This window comes from Oreochromis niloticus, linkage group LG16 (assembly GCF_001858045.2).
Source record: "Oreochromis niloticus isolate F11D_XX linkage group LG16, O_niloticus_UMD_NMBU, whole genome shotgun sequence".
NCBI lineage: Eukaryota > Metazoa > Chordata > Actinopteri > Cichliformes > Cichlidae > Oreochromis > Oreochromis niloticus.
The window spans coordinates 27,872,626-27,890,188 of record NC_031987.2 but is presented as its reverse complement, the minus strand read 5'-3'; positions in this window follow the sequence as shown (position 1 = coordinate 27,890,188).

Here is a 17,563-nt window from a genome sequence, read left to right as displayed (position 1 = left end):
TTTGGCAGTGCACAGAGACAATAGATGATACCTTAGGGTGTACTCACACTAGGTATGCTTGCCTAATACCATGCCTGAGCTTGATTATCACCACTCCCTGACTGGTCTGCAGTCACCCTGCAGTTAATGATGCATTTCACAAGTATTGTCGAGTTGTCTTGGCACCACAACTCCTCTCTCTGTCTTTCATGCACACAAGCTTTTCCAAAATGCTTTAGGAGGGTCAACGAGGTTTGTAATTTTATGCATTTTCAGCATAAAATTTTGCTCAGTTGGAGCTATTAGGCATGTGACACACGTTCCTCTCACAGGCTTTATAGATCTGTTAATTACTTAATATAGTGATTTCCATGGAGGCAGCTGTCACACTACATGCATATTGCCCTAGGTCGACATTGTCAAGCGGACCAGAGCACAGAGCACATACCCATGGCCAGGCACGGTACACAGTGATCATACGACTCAAACAAACTGGACTTTGAGGGTCAAACGTGCTTTGGCATTGTATAGATGGCTTAGTGTGAGTACACACTTAGATTAGCACACCTTAAATGGATAAAACACTGGCTCAGAACAAAGCCACGAAGATAATGTCTTTACAGCAGATAGCAGGGATGCTGTGTTCTTGCTAATAAATGCAACACAGTCAGGTTGTCACCAATTTGACAATAAACAGAGCAAAAATAACCATATAGTAAATATATCAGTGGCATGTAGTCACAAATGATGACAAATGCCAAAAATATTTCTATTGTTTATAGTTTTCAGCCACTATTGTTACTATGAATTATTATACTTTTAAGGTCTTCTCAGAACTTTGTTTAATAGCAGCAGGTTGATTATCTGATACAGGCCCCAAAATGTAATTTCATTTCATGTGTTCATTTAAAGTGAAAACACTTCTACCTGTCATTTCAGGACTTTTAGGAACAAACAACCAGCGCTGCGTTTTAGTTTGAATACTTGTCAGCAACCACATCGTTAGCAAATCAGCACAGTGAATGTTTAGGCGTTTCTCAGGCTGTCTGGTATGATCAGATTGACTCTAACTCTGCCCACCAGTGCTCGGTCAGGGATATCACAGAATGTCCAAAAACAAAAGAAAAATGAACCTGCTGTAATATTCTTAAATTGACTTGTAAACATGGTTCATTGCTATTACAATATTCCTATTTGTGCAATATCAAGTTTTTCTTTTTGCTGGGTTGCTTTGGAGTCGGTGTTTGAAGTGGCTCAGTGTTACTATAACAGATCAGAGCTTTATTAAAGAAATAAATCCTCTCCTCTCCTGTCTTCCAGCCTGTTACCAACCTTCTCTGAGAATTTTTTTTTTACTTACAGTATGTTACATGGTGAAATTGGACTGCTGAAAGAGTGTGCAGGCTGCTGCGACGGCTCGTTTGGGTATCTGAGAAAGTGTGGATGCAGTGTGAAAGTGTTGTGAATGCGACGGATCTCAGTGTGCTGACAGCATCACCAGAGATCCACCTGTGGCTTCACTCAGTCTCCTTTTGCCAGGAGGACATCAGACTGACTGACAGACTGCTGTTCAGACTTGTATCTGGATACTGTGTGTCCAGATTGTGTACACAGGACGATAACTTACATTTCACACCTGTCATGCGAAGGCTACAGAAAACAAACCTTCTGAAGTGACAACTTGTAATCAGGTTTCATTTCCTCTCGTGTTTGATTTTTAGAATTTATGGGTATAGTCTTTTAAGTAAAGGAGCGTAATATATTATTACATTATAATATGGCAAAAACATACAAAAACACTTTCTATAGGGAAAAGATACTATAACACTTCTGATTGCTTTCTCTCATACTGTGGATTATTAGGTCCTGTACACAGGATAGGTAAGTATGCTAGTCTGTTTTAGGAGGGCTTTTTTAGCATCAACACAGCGTTCCCACAAGCACTGGGATTGCCGCTGTGGTACCTCGATGATCGATGTTTTTGGACCACGTCTTTATAATTTGTATTTCAGCCCCTGGGCAGTGTCACAAGTATGCACGGCATCCCCTTGGCTTTTTACCAGAATGTAAAAGTTGGCTTTAGTGATTTTTCTCATACAACTACCACCGGTGTTTGTAGTTGAGGCTTCCAGATGTCAATCCAGTTCACCCCAAACACAATGATTTTAGTCAGGCCATTCAAGTTCTTCCACACTAAAGTGAGAAAATGAATTATTTTACTACCAAGCTATGGGGATGGGAGGACTATCATGTCCAAGCAGAACAGGAACACGCAAGCTTTGCTATAAAATTAGTAAGTACACTAAACAAGTACACTGCACGTTGTTGGAGCATTTTTTTCAGTTGCTTATGCTGAATACATGCAGACATCCAGACAACATATTTTAAGCACGTAATGCATTCAGTAACACTCAGTAACACAGAACTTTAATGTTTAGTTCTCACTCGGCTCAGACTGGTCTTTGAAATACTGAGCAGTATAAACATCTGCAGATAAAGAGAATATTGTAAATGCTGCTGTTGTATAGTGTGACTAAAGCCAGCTAGTAATGTACTTACATTAAGCTTTTCGTCACACACTAGAGTGCAAATTGATTTTACAGGTAAGAATTTGTATCGTGTGCAATTCCGCTGCAATAACATGCACTTGTGTTTCACACACACTCGCAAATGTCCGAGGCTTCAAAAAAGCAAGTGTGTGTTTCTGCTGATATAAATCATTTCAGCACAGCTGCAGTCTGTCGCTCTATCTATCCTCAGATAAGCCTTCTCAAATCTCCCTCCAACCATCATGTGGCCTCACAGCACTCACAGCCTGGCTGCCTCTCAAAGTTCTCAAGTTTGTATGTGTTTGTGTGACAGCATATGTTTGCCCTTGTGTTTAAGAGAATGTGCAAGTGCACGGGATGCTTAGCAGCAAATGCGGGTATGTGAGAGAACGTGTTAGAGTGAGTGAGTGTGTGATTATTGGCGTAACTAGTACCTACTAATCCCTGCAAGCTGAAAAAAGAAATCCTCTGCTCTTTCTCTCTTGGCAATGGCAGCTAATGGGAAGAGGCCTTTCTTACCAGTTCACCAATTTTCCACTTTATTTTTTTAAATGAAAACACATTTACGTACAGCAAGATTATCCTGCTTATCCCTGCAATTTGTGATATATATGCAAATGGCAACAGTTTAAGAAAGGTTGGAGCAAGACATGCAGAGAGACAGGTTGTGCACACAGTTTATTAGCTGTGCTGGTGAAAAAACAAAATACCAGAGAAACCTGAGCAAGTAAAGCAGACTATCAGACTGTACACAGTGTGGAAATGTGAGAAATGAGTATCTTAAAGGGGGGCTGGTGAGAGAAGTGTGAGTGCACAGAGGCCACAAAGGCAGATGGAGTTTGCATTTAGGCTCCTGTGGATGGACCCGTCACATTTCATCCTTCACTGCTGCTGAGTGCACACACACATGCATACACACGCATACAAATGCTCAACAAACATATAGATCCATGCATTCAGATAAAACTTCCATAAAACTACAGGAAACACATGCATATGTTGAGGACAAACTGTTGATGTTCAAGACCGTTTAAAGAAGAGAGATGAGCAATAATAGCAAGTATAAGTATTGATATCCAAATAAGTGAAATAAGATGCATTTCTTGAATGCTTGCTATTGAGGTTTTGCAGAAATGTGACTGCTACCCATATGGCATTACAAGTCATGATCAGTGGTCGGTTATCTGCGCGGCAGGTGGATAGAAAAAGAAAAAACATCAGAAGAGCTTTTTTCTTCCTGCTACAATCAGCTCATTTCAGTTTGTGTGTGGGAGGAGAAAAATGGTGGAGCCGCCTGGAGATATGGAAATTTATTTGATTTTTATTGTGCAAAGAGTGGACATCATCATGGCAAAGTGCAAAATGAATTAAGGACAGAAACAGCTGCGCTTTTTTGCATGCATCTGCACCGAGAGCATGCTAACACCATGCTAACACCATGCTAGCCAAAAACCCAGAGTGTTGTGAGGGCTGAGTGAGCGGTGACCCTGGCCCATAAACCTGAATTTCAACAGGTAACAAAGGCATTGATGAGCAGTCAGGCTTGCAGCCTCAGTCTCTTTGGGCTGGTTTTCCATGTTTCATCTGTGTTCATATGTAAAAACTAAAAGAAAGATCCTGTGTGTCCTCATTAGGACAGGGATTTGTTTTGGTGTGTGGGACTGTAGCGTCAGGTTTATCTTGTTCTACTGGTATTTATCTTAAAATGCATTTCAGGTTTATTTACGGCGTAACAAGAAAGTAAGGTAAAGATTAATTAATTTCTTCAACGAGTAATTACATAATGTACAGCATTAATTTTAAGAAAAGTGAGCAATAATATGACTAATGAATTCCTTACTGTTATCAGAGTTGGACTTTTCTGTTGGGAAAGGGGGCCATATGTCAGAGTTAAATCAAATCTCACCTAGCATTTTTTTTCTCTGTTTATTCAGAGCAGCACTGCTATGTGAATTAGTCCGTACACAAATGTGCACGCACTAAAACACATACAGCCAACTGACATGTGCTTCTACTTGAAGCAGCCTGGGTGAGACCAAGTGGTTTTTGGATGAAGGCCTTCTTGCATGCACAATATAGTTCAATGAGTCCCCAACTCCCCTGAGAGTCCCTAATGACCTTCACTACTCATATACAGTTCACAGTACCACATTTACAAGTGCAACACACAATGCACACACATTAGCAATGCCTAACACACATAACCTAACTGGTGTGGGATTTTGCAAGGCGGAAAGTGAAAACATGTTAGGTGAAGGGAAACAGATTTCACTTTCTTTTGATAAAATATACTGAGGTAGTTCGTAATCTAATCAACAGCAAGGGGTACAGTATAGGCTCCAATAATGGCAGTGAAGTAAAAAATAAAAGGCTATATCAAAGCAATGTGAAGTGCCAGACAAAGTGTACACCTTTTTATCTGCCTCTGACAAACAGTATAGAAGCCAGCAGACCAGGACCACCCGACACAGGAACAGTTTCTTTCTCCTCACCATCTCCCTCCTAAACAGTTGAACTGTCACACTGGTTCACACTGCTATACTGCAACTGCACTTTATATACACTCTGTGGTTTTCATTTCATTTCTGTAATCCTGTGTTTTCTGTATATGAGATTCAGATTGGTTAGTCTAGCTCCAAAGACATTCTAGTCCAAAATCTGAATCAGCTCAACAGGCTCCTTCTTATCAGGAGCAGCAGCTCTACTGTGAGCTCATGTAACTGACCGAGCTCCACGCCCCATCTCTGAGGGTGAACCCAGCCAATTTGATTTTAAAGAGATATATTTTTTAAAGGTTCTCAGCAGAAGATACATTGTTGTGATTTTTAAAATTTAAATTCAAGCTACAAAAACACTATGTTTTCCACAATGCTGCTTTAATTGGACTTACAGTTTTAAAAATCTGTCCTCATTTTGTACATTTGTATGTACATTTGTAGTTTCACAAACCAAACTGGAATAACCCTGGCATCACACATAATAAAAGCACTTATGCAGCAGTTTCATCTTCACCTCTATGGCGATTCTGTAATTCTTAGTACAAGATGTTGTTGCAGCAAATACAATGAATATACCTCATTTTATTTATCTCTACCAGGATTTGATGATACTTATCAGCTTCCCATATTATAAACACATGACTACTTTCTACTGAGGTACTTCATCAGTATCAATCAATATAGCCTTTAAAGATGTGTTTCAGTGCAGCATAAGCCAAATTCCATTCAAGTCCTTTGGTATGAGGTGGAGTAAGTGTTGTAAAAAACAACATGATGAGATATCACAGGATTTAACTGAGAAAATAGAATTTAGAGTGTTTGAGTGAACTAACCCTTTAAACATCTTTAACACATTAGAGACCGAATGCATTATTGCTCTCGCACATTTTTCTGCAGCTCTAGACAAATCCACTAGACTGCGTCTCTTTGGAATTAACACATAATAAACAAACAACTTAATACCGATGCTAGGAACAAACTGCACATTGAGATTGTTTACTGGTGTGCTTTAAATTTCTGCTGTGACTTGGCCAGGTCTGCATCAGTTTGTGGCTTTTCACAGCCTGCACGAGAGAGGGGAAGGCACACTGGACTTGCAAGTGCTATTCCTTATCTACGTTATTTCCTTTACCTGCATTAGGCTCAGCTTGACAGTATTACTCAGTACGGGTGATTTTCATCATGGTTTAAGGTCTAACATTACACAACACAAAACACATGTAAGAAGAGGGGAATGTCACTGATCAGCACAAAGTCACAAGGCTTATCGCCCCTCATATTTAACCGCTGCGAGGCTATTTTGTTCCTTCCCACAGGTGTTAGGAGTTAATGCTGCCGGTCATGTGATGGTTGCTTGGCTTTGGTCCCTCAGGATGCCGCAGAAGCTTCAGGGCTATGAGCAACCAGCCGCGCGGCCTTCATCTGGGTTAGGAATAACAGTGTTAACAACTTCTCACACAGCACAGCCATACAGCAGCATTAGCTGCACACAACAAGGGAGACGGAGAAGCGGAAGGAAAACAAACCTGAAGCATACAGTGTGACACATGAAAGGGCGAGTTTACCCATATTGTACAGTTTCCCAGGGCTCCACTTAGAGGGACCTCGACCTGCATTTTTTGAAATATTGTATTTTACAAATGCAGGAATAACTGCAAAACAGCTCCATGAAAACTGCAGCCATCATGCTATTTAATGCTCAGAATGAATGTGAAATATTAAAATCCATCAACAACATTTCGCATTGGAACATCTAGCCTCAAAAGAAGCATTGTTTGCTATGTTTTTAAATTTAAGTTGTGGTTTTTTTTTTTATCACGTTCTTTGTGTTTTTATTGATCAATTTAGGTCTAAAGGCCTTTGCACACCAGGTGTGTAAAATTTGTACAATGTTTTGTTCTTTTTTTCCTATTTTTTGTATGTTAACAAACATATATGACTTATCAGACCATTGCATTTGGCAAGAAGTGCGCTCACAGCTCCAAACATGCACCAGTATTAAGTACAAAATAATATGGAAATAGTCAAATAATACAGTTTTACCCCAGACACTGTTCCAGGACAATGAGCTCTCGGAAATTATTAATCTGTCTGTCTGTTGACTCAACTCTGCCGACAAGAGCTTAAACTGCCCCACTGACATCCTGAAATATGTACAAAAGTGGTCCCGAATTCACAAAATTCTCCCTGCTGCCGTCTTCTCTTGAGTGTTTAATGAACCCAGAATCTCTGTTTCTTCCTTTTCTTGTTCAGGAACATCAGGACCCGGTCATCATCACTTGATGTCAACTTCATGTTTTTTACTGTGCATTTTTTGAGGACAAATTATTCACAAAAAACACACTGAAAAAATGAAGTTAACATCAAGCGGTGTAAATATATGTTGCACAACAAATTCTGAAAAACTGGGAATTTATTGGGGGTTTTTTGGATTCTGCTGGGTGTGTATTGACCTAGAGACCCGTCAGGCCTAGAGGCCTGGTGAGCAGTTCATGGAGGTTGTTGTCACTAAGTGAAACACACAAATAGTGTGCTGCACCAAGAAGCTTCTTGCAGTTGCTTTGGTTGCTATCAGATGCTAACTTGTTTGCAAACCCTCACTAACTACTAGCCGAACAGTGGTAAAACTCAAAAAAGTCTAACAAACTGAAAACAGGAAAAAGTTGTGCTTCACCGTTGCACCCAATATCTTTCAAAAGGTGCAATTTTTACTTTTCTCTCATTGCAGTTTATATCACAGTCTTGCACAGTCTTATATCACAGTTAGCGTGGGTTTCCAAACAAGTTGTTTAAGATGGGCCAGTTTCACTTTTTATCACTTTTGCAAAGATTTGTACAGTAACAGGAATGTCGCACTATACGGATGTGAATGCAGCATTATGTTTGCATGTCTCTAAAGTCAATGACTAATTGTGACAAACACTTGTGGTCTCAGTGTTGATCAACAATGATTGTGATAATCTGTTAGCCATAATCCTCTGGCTGTATGTCCACACATCAATGTTTTTTCAGCATATTACAGCACAAACTGAAAAAATGCTCAAGTAGACATTAACTTCCTTCATCTTGAAAATCTCAGAAAATCTCTTGTCTTCAGCTCCTGGTTGCTTGCCTTTGTTCCTTCCTCTGGACCCCCTCTATCCACTCCAGTTTGTTTCTTTGCCCGTGGCCAATTTTCCAACAATTTTCATTTTCCCCTTGATAGGCCAGGCTAAAAATACATCTGTTTGGCTGAGGTAAAAGAAATTTGATTTTTAAATTCAGACTCTCTATTTTAGGTTATGCAGCAGTTGTCTTCACTCTGTGCATACACGCAGACATTTACAAATCTTTTCATCGAATCTTTTCATCTAATTGCAGACTCTCCTCTCCGGTGGTGGATATAATGGTGTTTCCAGGCTAAACTGAAAAACATACTTTCAACATAGATCCAGAAATGTAAATAAAAAGAAATAGACAAAAGGCAGAAGAATTTGAGAGCCTGACAGCAACCAGATAATAATGAGGCAATGAAAGAAGCTGAGGGCATCTCCAGGGACTTACCTCTGAGCTGCAAAGGAGCTCTTGGCCTGAGCAAGAATCTTGAAGAATCAAAGACACAAAAATTTGGAAAACTCTTTTAAATGAACATTTGTTGGCAATCAGTGAATATATATTTTATATCAATGTTGCGGTGATAAGCTGTAAAATATATGTATTAAATTGTAAATACATAATCATCAAAGCACTTATGTTTTATGAGCTTCATTTGTTTGGTTGTTCATTTTTTTTTCAGTGGTGGTTAAATAGCACTGTACGCATACTGAGATGAAAACATCAACTTTGAAATTGTAAACATGACAGATATTTGTACTGTCTCTGGAGCTGCATGCACAGTGGCAGCCACCAGGGGGGGAGATGTGAGTTTTCAGTTTGAATTCCTTGCAGGAGCTGCTGATGTGCTTGAGTCAGGACTGTTTAAAGTTTGAGCTAGACTCAGAAAACACAAATGCTGTCTTGTTTTGGAAGAGGAGGCCACACAAAGCCCAGTGTTTTGCAGGCATGAACACACTAAGAAGAGCTTCCATTTCTCCTGGTAATAGCAACCACAGCTAATTAACCACATGCAATTAATTTGACCCAGTCGAGGCCAGAGCCTTGCCCTAAAAGGGTCCCTGGAGAAAACATAGGGATGTGGGTAGAGGGAAAAGGACCAATGAAAATGAGCAGGATTTAGGGTCGGGAGCCAGGGCAGAGGTTTGGGTGTGAGCACCTGTCACACACAGCCTGTAAGCGATAACTGCTATCAATGAAGGTCAGCTCGAAAGACATCAGGGCCTCTCAGACTCTTTGGATTTCCGGTGCAAAGCCAGTGAGATTGTTGGACACCTGTCAATCAGGACGGTGAGGGAAACAATCTGGACAAGGCTACTGTGTCTCTGCTGTAAGACAGTTAAGCTGATCCAAGGCGGGCTCACGGCATTCTCACGGAAAACCCTGTAACAAGATAATGAGCTTACAATATCACACCAATATCACACATCATTTTGGACACTAGCACATTATGAAGGGCATAATATGTAACAGACTCCTGAGCAGTAAAGGGGCTTTTGATTATCTGTAAAGATTCTGAGCTTTAACAAAGCACAGCAACACCCATAATTTTGTGATTTTATTTGAATCCTAGAAACATTGTAGGTAAATCGAATCAGATCTGGGTGTGCAAATGTGTGTATTTCCAACATATGATCAATAGTGGTTGTCACGTGAACCATCCTGCATGTTGTCCTAAATTGAGAGTTCTACACAATGGCTAGCTGCTGGGTTCATTGCACCATTTTGAGGGAGCCACAAAGGACAGAGCAAAGTAGACAAAGCCTTAAGATCCATACCTCTTTTCCTCATTCTTCATTTTGGTAGCTCTGCAGAGCTACTGCGTGGAATTCCTAACAAAGCTTAATGATCCAAGGTGAGCTACAGGCCGGTTTAAAAACACACCTGGCACACCTACGTGATAGAAATGTGCTCCCTAGAAACATTTTGTCTCCTGTGGTGCAGATGCAATCTCAAATGTATGTTGAATAATTAGCTAAAATCAGACACTTGATATGAACTTTTTTCTCCATTGTATCCTCTGTTTGCTCCTGACTGGAGACCTACTTTCTGCTTTTGGCAGCATGGGCAGTTGCTGTAGTTGAAATTTGTGTGTCTGCCACATCTTGCACAACAGCGTCATTACTGATTTTGCAGCACAGTCTCACCGCAATTCATAAACTAGTCTCAGAAAATGAATTATTCATGTTCATGGAGACAAAATGTTACTTTTTTTCCATGTCAGAGAACACAAATTTGTAAGCAGTGCATTTCAATAGGAGATATATTTCATGTAGCAAAAACAATGGCAACCTGCAAATATGGAGTTTTTATCCCCTTTACGCGAGAGAGTTGACTGATAATATGTCATCTTCTAGGAGACAAAACAATGTTGGCAAATTCATGAAGAGGAACATGGAAATTTAAATTCGTGTCCAGCAACACAAGTCAGCAGATTAGAGGTCGTGACTATATCCAACGCTGATCTCACTGGCATTGGATTTTGCCAATGCTGTCCAGTGTTTATGTGTGAAAGCAGAATTAATGTGGGACCTTTGGGACCCCTGGGAATTTAGAGACCCTGAGCAGTTGTCTTCTTTGGTAGTTAAACCATAAGTGCAGCGTTTGTTAGTGAGTAATTCTTTCCGTTCTGGTATTAAATTAATCATGTATCTGTACCAGTTACTCTGCCTTTATATAAGACTTTATAAACTCTTCATGTGTGACAGAACAACCTGAGACTTGTGGTCTTCTTCTTTCAATTCTTCTTTAAAAATCTATAATTTTATCTAGACTTATGATAAACGCTCTATTCTATTCTCTGTTGGTTTGTGCACACAGGTGTCAGTATGTGTGTGACGTGATAGTGGTAGATTCACTCTGGGGAGGCCTCAGTTCTTTCCTAGCTGCTGGCTAAGCTTCCTTAAGAAAATGGCATTAGTTCAGGGAAAAGATGCAACGTTCCTTAAAACCCGTGGTTATCCTATCTGGGGCTGACCTCTGACATGTCTGAGAGAACCATGGAGGCAGTGGGGCTGGACTGAGAAGGGGGATAAGAGAGTAGGAACGACACCACGATGATTGAATTTTGTTTTTTTTGGTTCAAGGAGGGGGTTTGAGGATTTAGCAAGAAATCAAACCCCCTCCTCTTCTTCCCTCTGTCATCCCCAGGACCTTGCAGCTGTCCCTTTTCCCTCTAATTTTTCTGTCAGAATTTAGCTTATAATTAGCAGAAAGACCCCAGTGACTCTCCACACATATGTGAGTGTGTGCCCAGGCAGCCCAGAACTAATGGTCTAAATCCACCCACTATACACACACACCCTCCTCCCCGTCAAGCCTCCAGATTGCAAGAGTGACAGGTTCACATGTAGAGACTTAAAGCTGAACTTCGGACTCACTGACTGTGCAGCCTTAAAGGGCAACCCCGCTGAGGTCTCCTCGACAGTGCCAAGGGGCATCTTTAAGCTCCTTCCCACTGCTCGGCATTCCTGTCGTGGCATGAAGCCCCCACCTGCTGCCCGCATCGCATTTAAAGACCGGTTTTATAGAACCGGCTAAGATTCGGGGCCTGTGAAGTTACAAAGGGAAAGCAGAGCCCACCAAGTGTTCACTGCCTATGCTTTCACTGGGAAAAGGGTGGCAGGAAAATATAAGACCTTTTCCATTACATCCCATCTGAGCCCATCCGTGTCAAGCTGCAGTTGTGTAATCAAAGAGCAAGGTCGTGTTGTTATAGGTCGACGGTCAGTCAGTGATGAATTGAGATATGTGTCCTGCTGCTGTGACTGGGATGTGTAGTTCAGTCACTGGGCTTTCCAAGAAATCAATAAGAAGAGTCATTCTAATTTTGCCACCTGTTACAGTTGTGCCTCGTAAGCCAGGGAACATAACGATACTGCATATCACATGTGTCAAATACTCAACGTATTTAAGTACTTATCTCATTATCTCATTATATCAGTTATAACATCTAAGAAATGAAGTTCCTTTTAAAAAATTACTTCATAGCGTTTCCTGTTACTCCTGACCCCATGTTCGTCTCAGCAAAGGTTTTCACAATAATTACTGGCCAGGCTGGATGGCAGAGACTATAAATAGTTCATCCTGTTAATAAAACTTTAAAACATTAAAACAGATACATATCATAATATCTGTTTTAATATAACACCTGTAATTGGTAACTATAGCTGTAAAATAAATGTGCTTAAATAAAATGCAAAATGCTTTCCAGTATATTCCAGTATTGCAAAATCATCTTTAACTATGTTGCACTGTAGTTTAAATAATGACAGTTCATAGTATTTAATACGTTTAGTGAGCAAATCTTTTTCTTTTTTTTAGGTTCAGTGAGCACAACCTATACATATTATATATTATAAGGGGGTGAAATATAAGGTAGTCTTTACTGAGTAACTACTTAGTTATTAATTTAATTCAGTTTTATTTATATAGCACCAAATCACAGCAAGAGTAGACTAAAGGCACTTTCTATTGTAAGATAAAGGTCTTACAGTAATACAGAGAAACCCCAACAATCAGATGACGCCCTATGAGCAAGCACTTGGTGACAGTGGGAAGGAAAAATTCCCTGTTAACAGGAAGAACCTCCTGCAGAACCAGGCTCAGGGAGCGGTGGCCATCTGCTGCAAGTGGTTGGGGTTGAAGGGAATTATTCATATATTACTTTTTTGTATGGTTTGTATTTATTGACTAATCAAAAATTGTTATTGAGAAAACAAAATTGTAATTTTTTGGGGGAAAATGTCTTTCATGAAAATACTACTCCTACTCAAAAACCCTCCCGCACCAATAAACTCATACCATGGGAGAACAGTATATTTTTAATGGAAGTGGAAGAAGGTCGGTGCAATATCACACCAGCCTGAAATCCAAGCATAACTATTTCCAGTGTAATACCAAAGCATAAGTCAGCGTGCAAAATGAGACAAATGCCAGCCCATATTTCGGACGCAGCAATATTTCCGAGGAAACACGACACTCATCCTAGTGTAAACCGTGTCGTTAAAGGTATTACAAAGTCATTCTTTTCCCCCTTTTTCTCACACTTCATTTGGGCATTACTCTAGTTTACGGAGGCTTTCTGTGGTTATGGAGGATTTGTGTGGTTTATCAAGTTTTCCTGGCTTTTCTCCCTTAAAGCCACGACACTAAATCACACATTTGTCTAAACAGATGTGGGTTTTACCCACCGTGACGTACGAATTGTACTGAGCACCTTTTCACGTTTTGTTACACGCAAACGTGTGATTGATTCAGCACTGGGGCGCTTTTTCCCGGCATCCACGGGAAGTGCACATCCATAATCTGTCTTTTTTTAAAAAAGCTGTAATTCGTTCAAAAACCCAGAAATGTGTTTGGCCTTTGGGGCTGAAAAACATCAAACTCTTTTCCTTTTGCTTTGGTTTACTCAGAACTGTCTCACAGCCACAGTGTAATGAATGTAGAGGCACCTAAATTTAGCAGAAGAAAGCTGTAAATGAAAAGACAGTTTTATAAGAGAATATACGATTTATAATTACGATACTGGAAATGAAGAAGAACTCAAAGGAAGTTTGAAAAACAAGTGTGTGTGTGTGTGTGTGTGCAGTGGGGCAAAACAGCAAAAACATAAAAGGTGCTGCAGCTTGATTGACAAGTTCATGTGGGGAAATCTTTACCATAGCAACGTAACTTTGGTTGCTAGGAATAACATAAGCAGATGGATGGACGGTCTGATTTTCCGCACTGACCCACAGTAAGCGAGCATCTGCTAGTGTGTTTATTTGTGTGTGTGTGCTTACATCTGAGCTTATGTGTCTGCGAGTGCCTGCCCATATGACCATATGTAAGTGTAGGGACCTTGGTTCTCCGTGCCCAGAGTTTTGGCACAGGGAAAAAGTATTAGATTCAGGGGACAAATAATTAACTGACATCAGCTGGTGAGGTCCAGCGAAAGGTTGCTGCTACAAATATAGAAGCTTTTTTTTTCCCAATAAATCGTTGCTGGTGCATGCAGAGGCCTTTGGATTGACAGAAAACATTGTCCGGCATTCACTACAGCTCTGATTAATGTGACAGAGAGGTCTTTCAAGTGTGCACCGAAATAGAACATCAAACGGTTTGGACAACAGCAAACGCTGGCGTCCCTGATATAACAGGAGAATTTGCCCAGTGTCCTGTCACACTGGAGGACACAAGGAGTCGCACAACTTCTTTTGATTACACCCAAGAAATGTTCTTACCAGTACTGTCCCTTTGAATAATAGATACTAATAGTCTGAATGATGCCTGCCGGCCTGTCTGATTATAATCACGATTGGGATGCTGTCATTTTATTTATCATGCAGCTAAATTTAGTTATAGTGCTTTTGTGGATGAATATTTAGTTTTAACTTAAAGGTGCAGAAGCCCAAGGTACTGTCCAGTCTTTCGCCTCAACATTGGTTGGTATTGGTTTAAAAACAGCTTTTGCACGTCACAACAATAGTAACATATGCAAGTTAATAAAGAGTCTTGTGGTCTTTCTTTGACAATTCACTTTATAAATGTGGTGAAAGCAAATGTGTCCATTGTTTGTTTGTTTTTAACATCAGGATTTTTAGAAGTTATAATATAATGACCAAGGTGTTAGAAGAGACGTGGTTGTGGTCCATGATAGAATGAAAATTCTTCGCTCGCATGAAGCTTGTTGCTTCGAATGTCTGGTACTACAGGTAAATAAAGTTGGGTGCCTACACGTCTGAAGATTAGCAGTAGTAAAAGTTAGTGTGTGCTTATAGTAAGACTGCTGCCATAGTGAGCTGCGACAGCAGTTTTGCCTACTGTAATACACGTGTGAAGACTGTCAGTAAACACCTCAACGTATCAGGGTGTTGAGAGATAGTACCGAGGTGGTCTGGACACTCAGTTACCAGTCAGTAACATGGTGATATGTGGGCAGCTTCTCAGGCACCCAATGTCAGCATCACTGGCACCAGAATCGCCACAAGCAGGGGAAGGACAAGCAACCCGGTTTTCAAATTGGGTGCACTGGCACTGAACTCGCTGGCGTATCTGTGGGTTCAAGCATTCTGGTGTCATAAAATTAGCACCTTTCTAAAAAGACGGAGGGTGATGTTTGGAGAGGAGCCTGCCAGCATGATGGTCGGAGGATATTTTGACAGCTGCCTAGAGCCATGGTTAATAATGAAGCTGATATTTTTTGCTTTTATAGACCTGTCACTTCTTATCAGAGACTTTCACCGTGAACAGCCATGTCGGCACGTTGAGACCCTGGAAAGATGAGCGGGCCTGCAAGGTGACAGCGTGTGATCGTAGGCGCAGAGGGCACCATTTTGATTCTGGATTTGAAAACACAAGCTGCTGTCACAATCATTGAGGGTAAATATACACAGCTGTGGGAATCACTACCAAATTATTCACAGCAATCATTTAATAATTGTGTCAGTTCATCTCAGATTTATTTTTATGGAAATGTTAAAAAAAAAAGTATTAAAACAAAATTTCTACTCACAGGTTCAAGTGCAAACACACAAACATGGCCTCTATATACTACTGTATGCACACACACATACACAGAGACCGGTTCACAAACGGGTTATGCTCTGCAAACAAGGTACAAATCCTGACAACTTTGCACACAAAGTTGAGCTCAATTTTAGCCTCCAAGGTAAACCATCGCCCCGGGTCCAGCTCTTGGGCTTCACAAAGACCCACTGTAGTTATCACCTAAAGTGTGAACTGACTGCTCTCTCTGCTTTTTTATAAACAATGTGGGCAGCCAAGAAAAACATCATAATTCCATTTATTTACTTTGAAAAAAGATGTAATCTCTGGCCCTGGATATCTTTTAGTGTAACTTTGGCCAAAACAGGGTGTACATTTTTACGCACCCCCGACTCCCGCAGCCCAGTGCTCTCAATCCTCAACGCTTTTATTTAATTTTCACATTCCTACTCTGTGGCTCGCTTGGATTGAAAAGTTTGGGGGGGGGGGGGCAACGCTGGTAGCCTAAAGGTTAAAAAAGCTGGCTTGTGATCACATTTTGGGAGGATAACAGCAGGATGGGAAAAATGAATGAACATGCAGAAAACAAATTCTGCAGCCATGCTGTGCTCGTCTTAAGCAGTAATGTGTGTATTTGTGAGGAGGGCAGGAGCAGTTCTCAACACAAAAAAGTGAGCAGTGCATTAAACATGTACAAAACAGAATCTGTGGCAAAACTGGATGAAGTTAGTTGGTTAAATTCGGTTTAACATCATCTGGATAGCTCCACGTCATCTCAGTGCTGTAATGTTTATCTAGTCCAACTTCAAGAGTAGGGGACAAAGGACAGTTGTTATTCTTTTGTGGTGTCATCAGGATACAATTAAGCTGTGTATCGCGAAGCATGGCTACATATCAGAAACAACCACACACACGCACACTCCTGCTGAGATACGCTGTACAATATGCAGGAGCCCATACCGGTAGTCTGAGTCACAGTAAACCATCATGGTGAGAGATTAATGTGTGTGGTGAGGAATCTTCATGTGATGTGACGATATCTGGAACATGCGACGGCTGCCCACCCGCATGCCCGGGGGGGCGCTCACTAGCCTCCTTTTAGCTTTCCATTGGCCTTTAATGTGTAAAGCCTACCCTGCTGTAATTTGCGCTCCTCTAAAACTGAGAAGTGACTCAATGACTGGAAAGGTTACACTGACCCTGTGAATGCTGTGCTGTCCCAGCAGCACAACATTAAAATGCAACTGATGGAGAATGGAGTAATATAAACTTTATTGCAACCGCAAGCGTTCCCATCCAGCAATGTGACAGCTCGGTACACTTAATCTTTCATCAGCGTATATTGAGATATAATACACATATGTAAATGTAATATATTTGATGTATTGTTGACAACAGAAAAAAAAAAAACAGTGCCTCAGATTACTGAACTCAGATGGGCTGCCCCATTCTGAAAACAGCATTTTAAAAAATGCTAACTTCAGTGATTACACCATAAACAGCAGCAGCACCATAAAGAAGGGCTTACTATATAGTGAATAAACATTCAAAAAACCTTCAAGATGTATTACTATGCTGGCTTTCTATTTATATTCTGTGTATATTGTATATATGCTCTGTACCTTGTGGTCTATCTATATCTCCATCTGGCTGAACAGGTGCAACCTTATATGCAGTCAAAGCGTTCTGGAAATGTATCCCCATAAATCAATTTAGATATAATTACAGACAACACTATTCATCAGTCAGCATGGGCTCATATCATGTCGTCTGAAATGATTATCATAGCAAGCTATTTTCACTGATGGAGTGATCAAAACGTGAACTACGTTGGTCTTCTCTTTCATCTAATGTACCTTCAGACATTTGTACCTTGGAATGAGAAGCCATGCAATTGCATATAGAATGTATTATTATGTAGGCTCCTATGTGTCAATGCATATAATGCATTGTGTA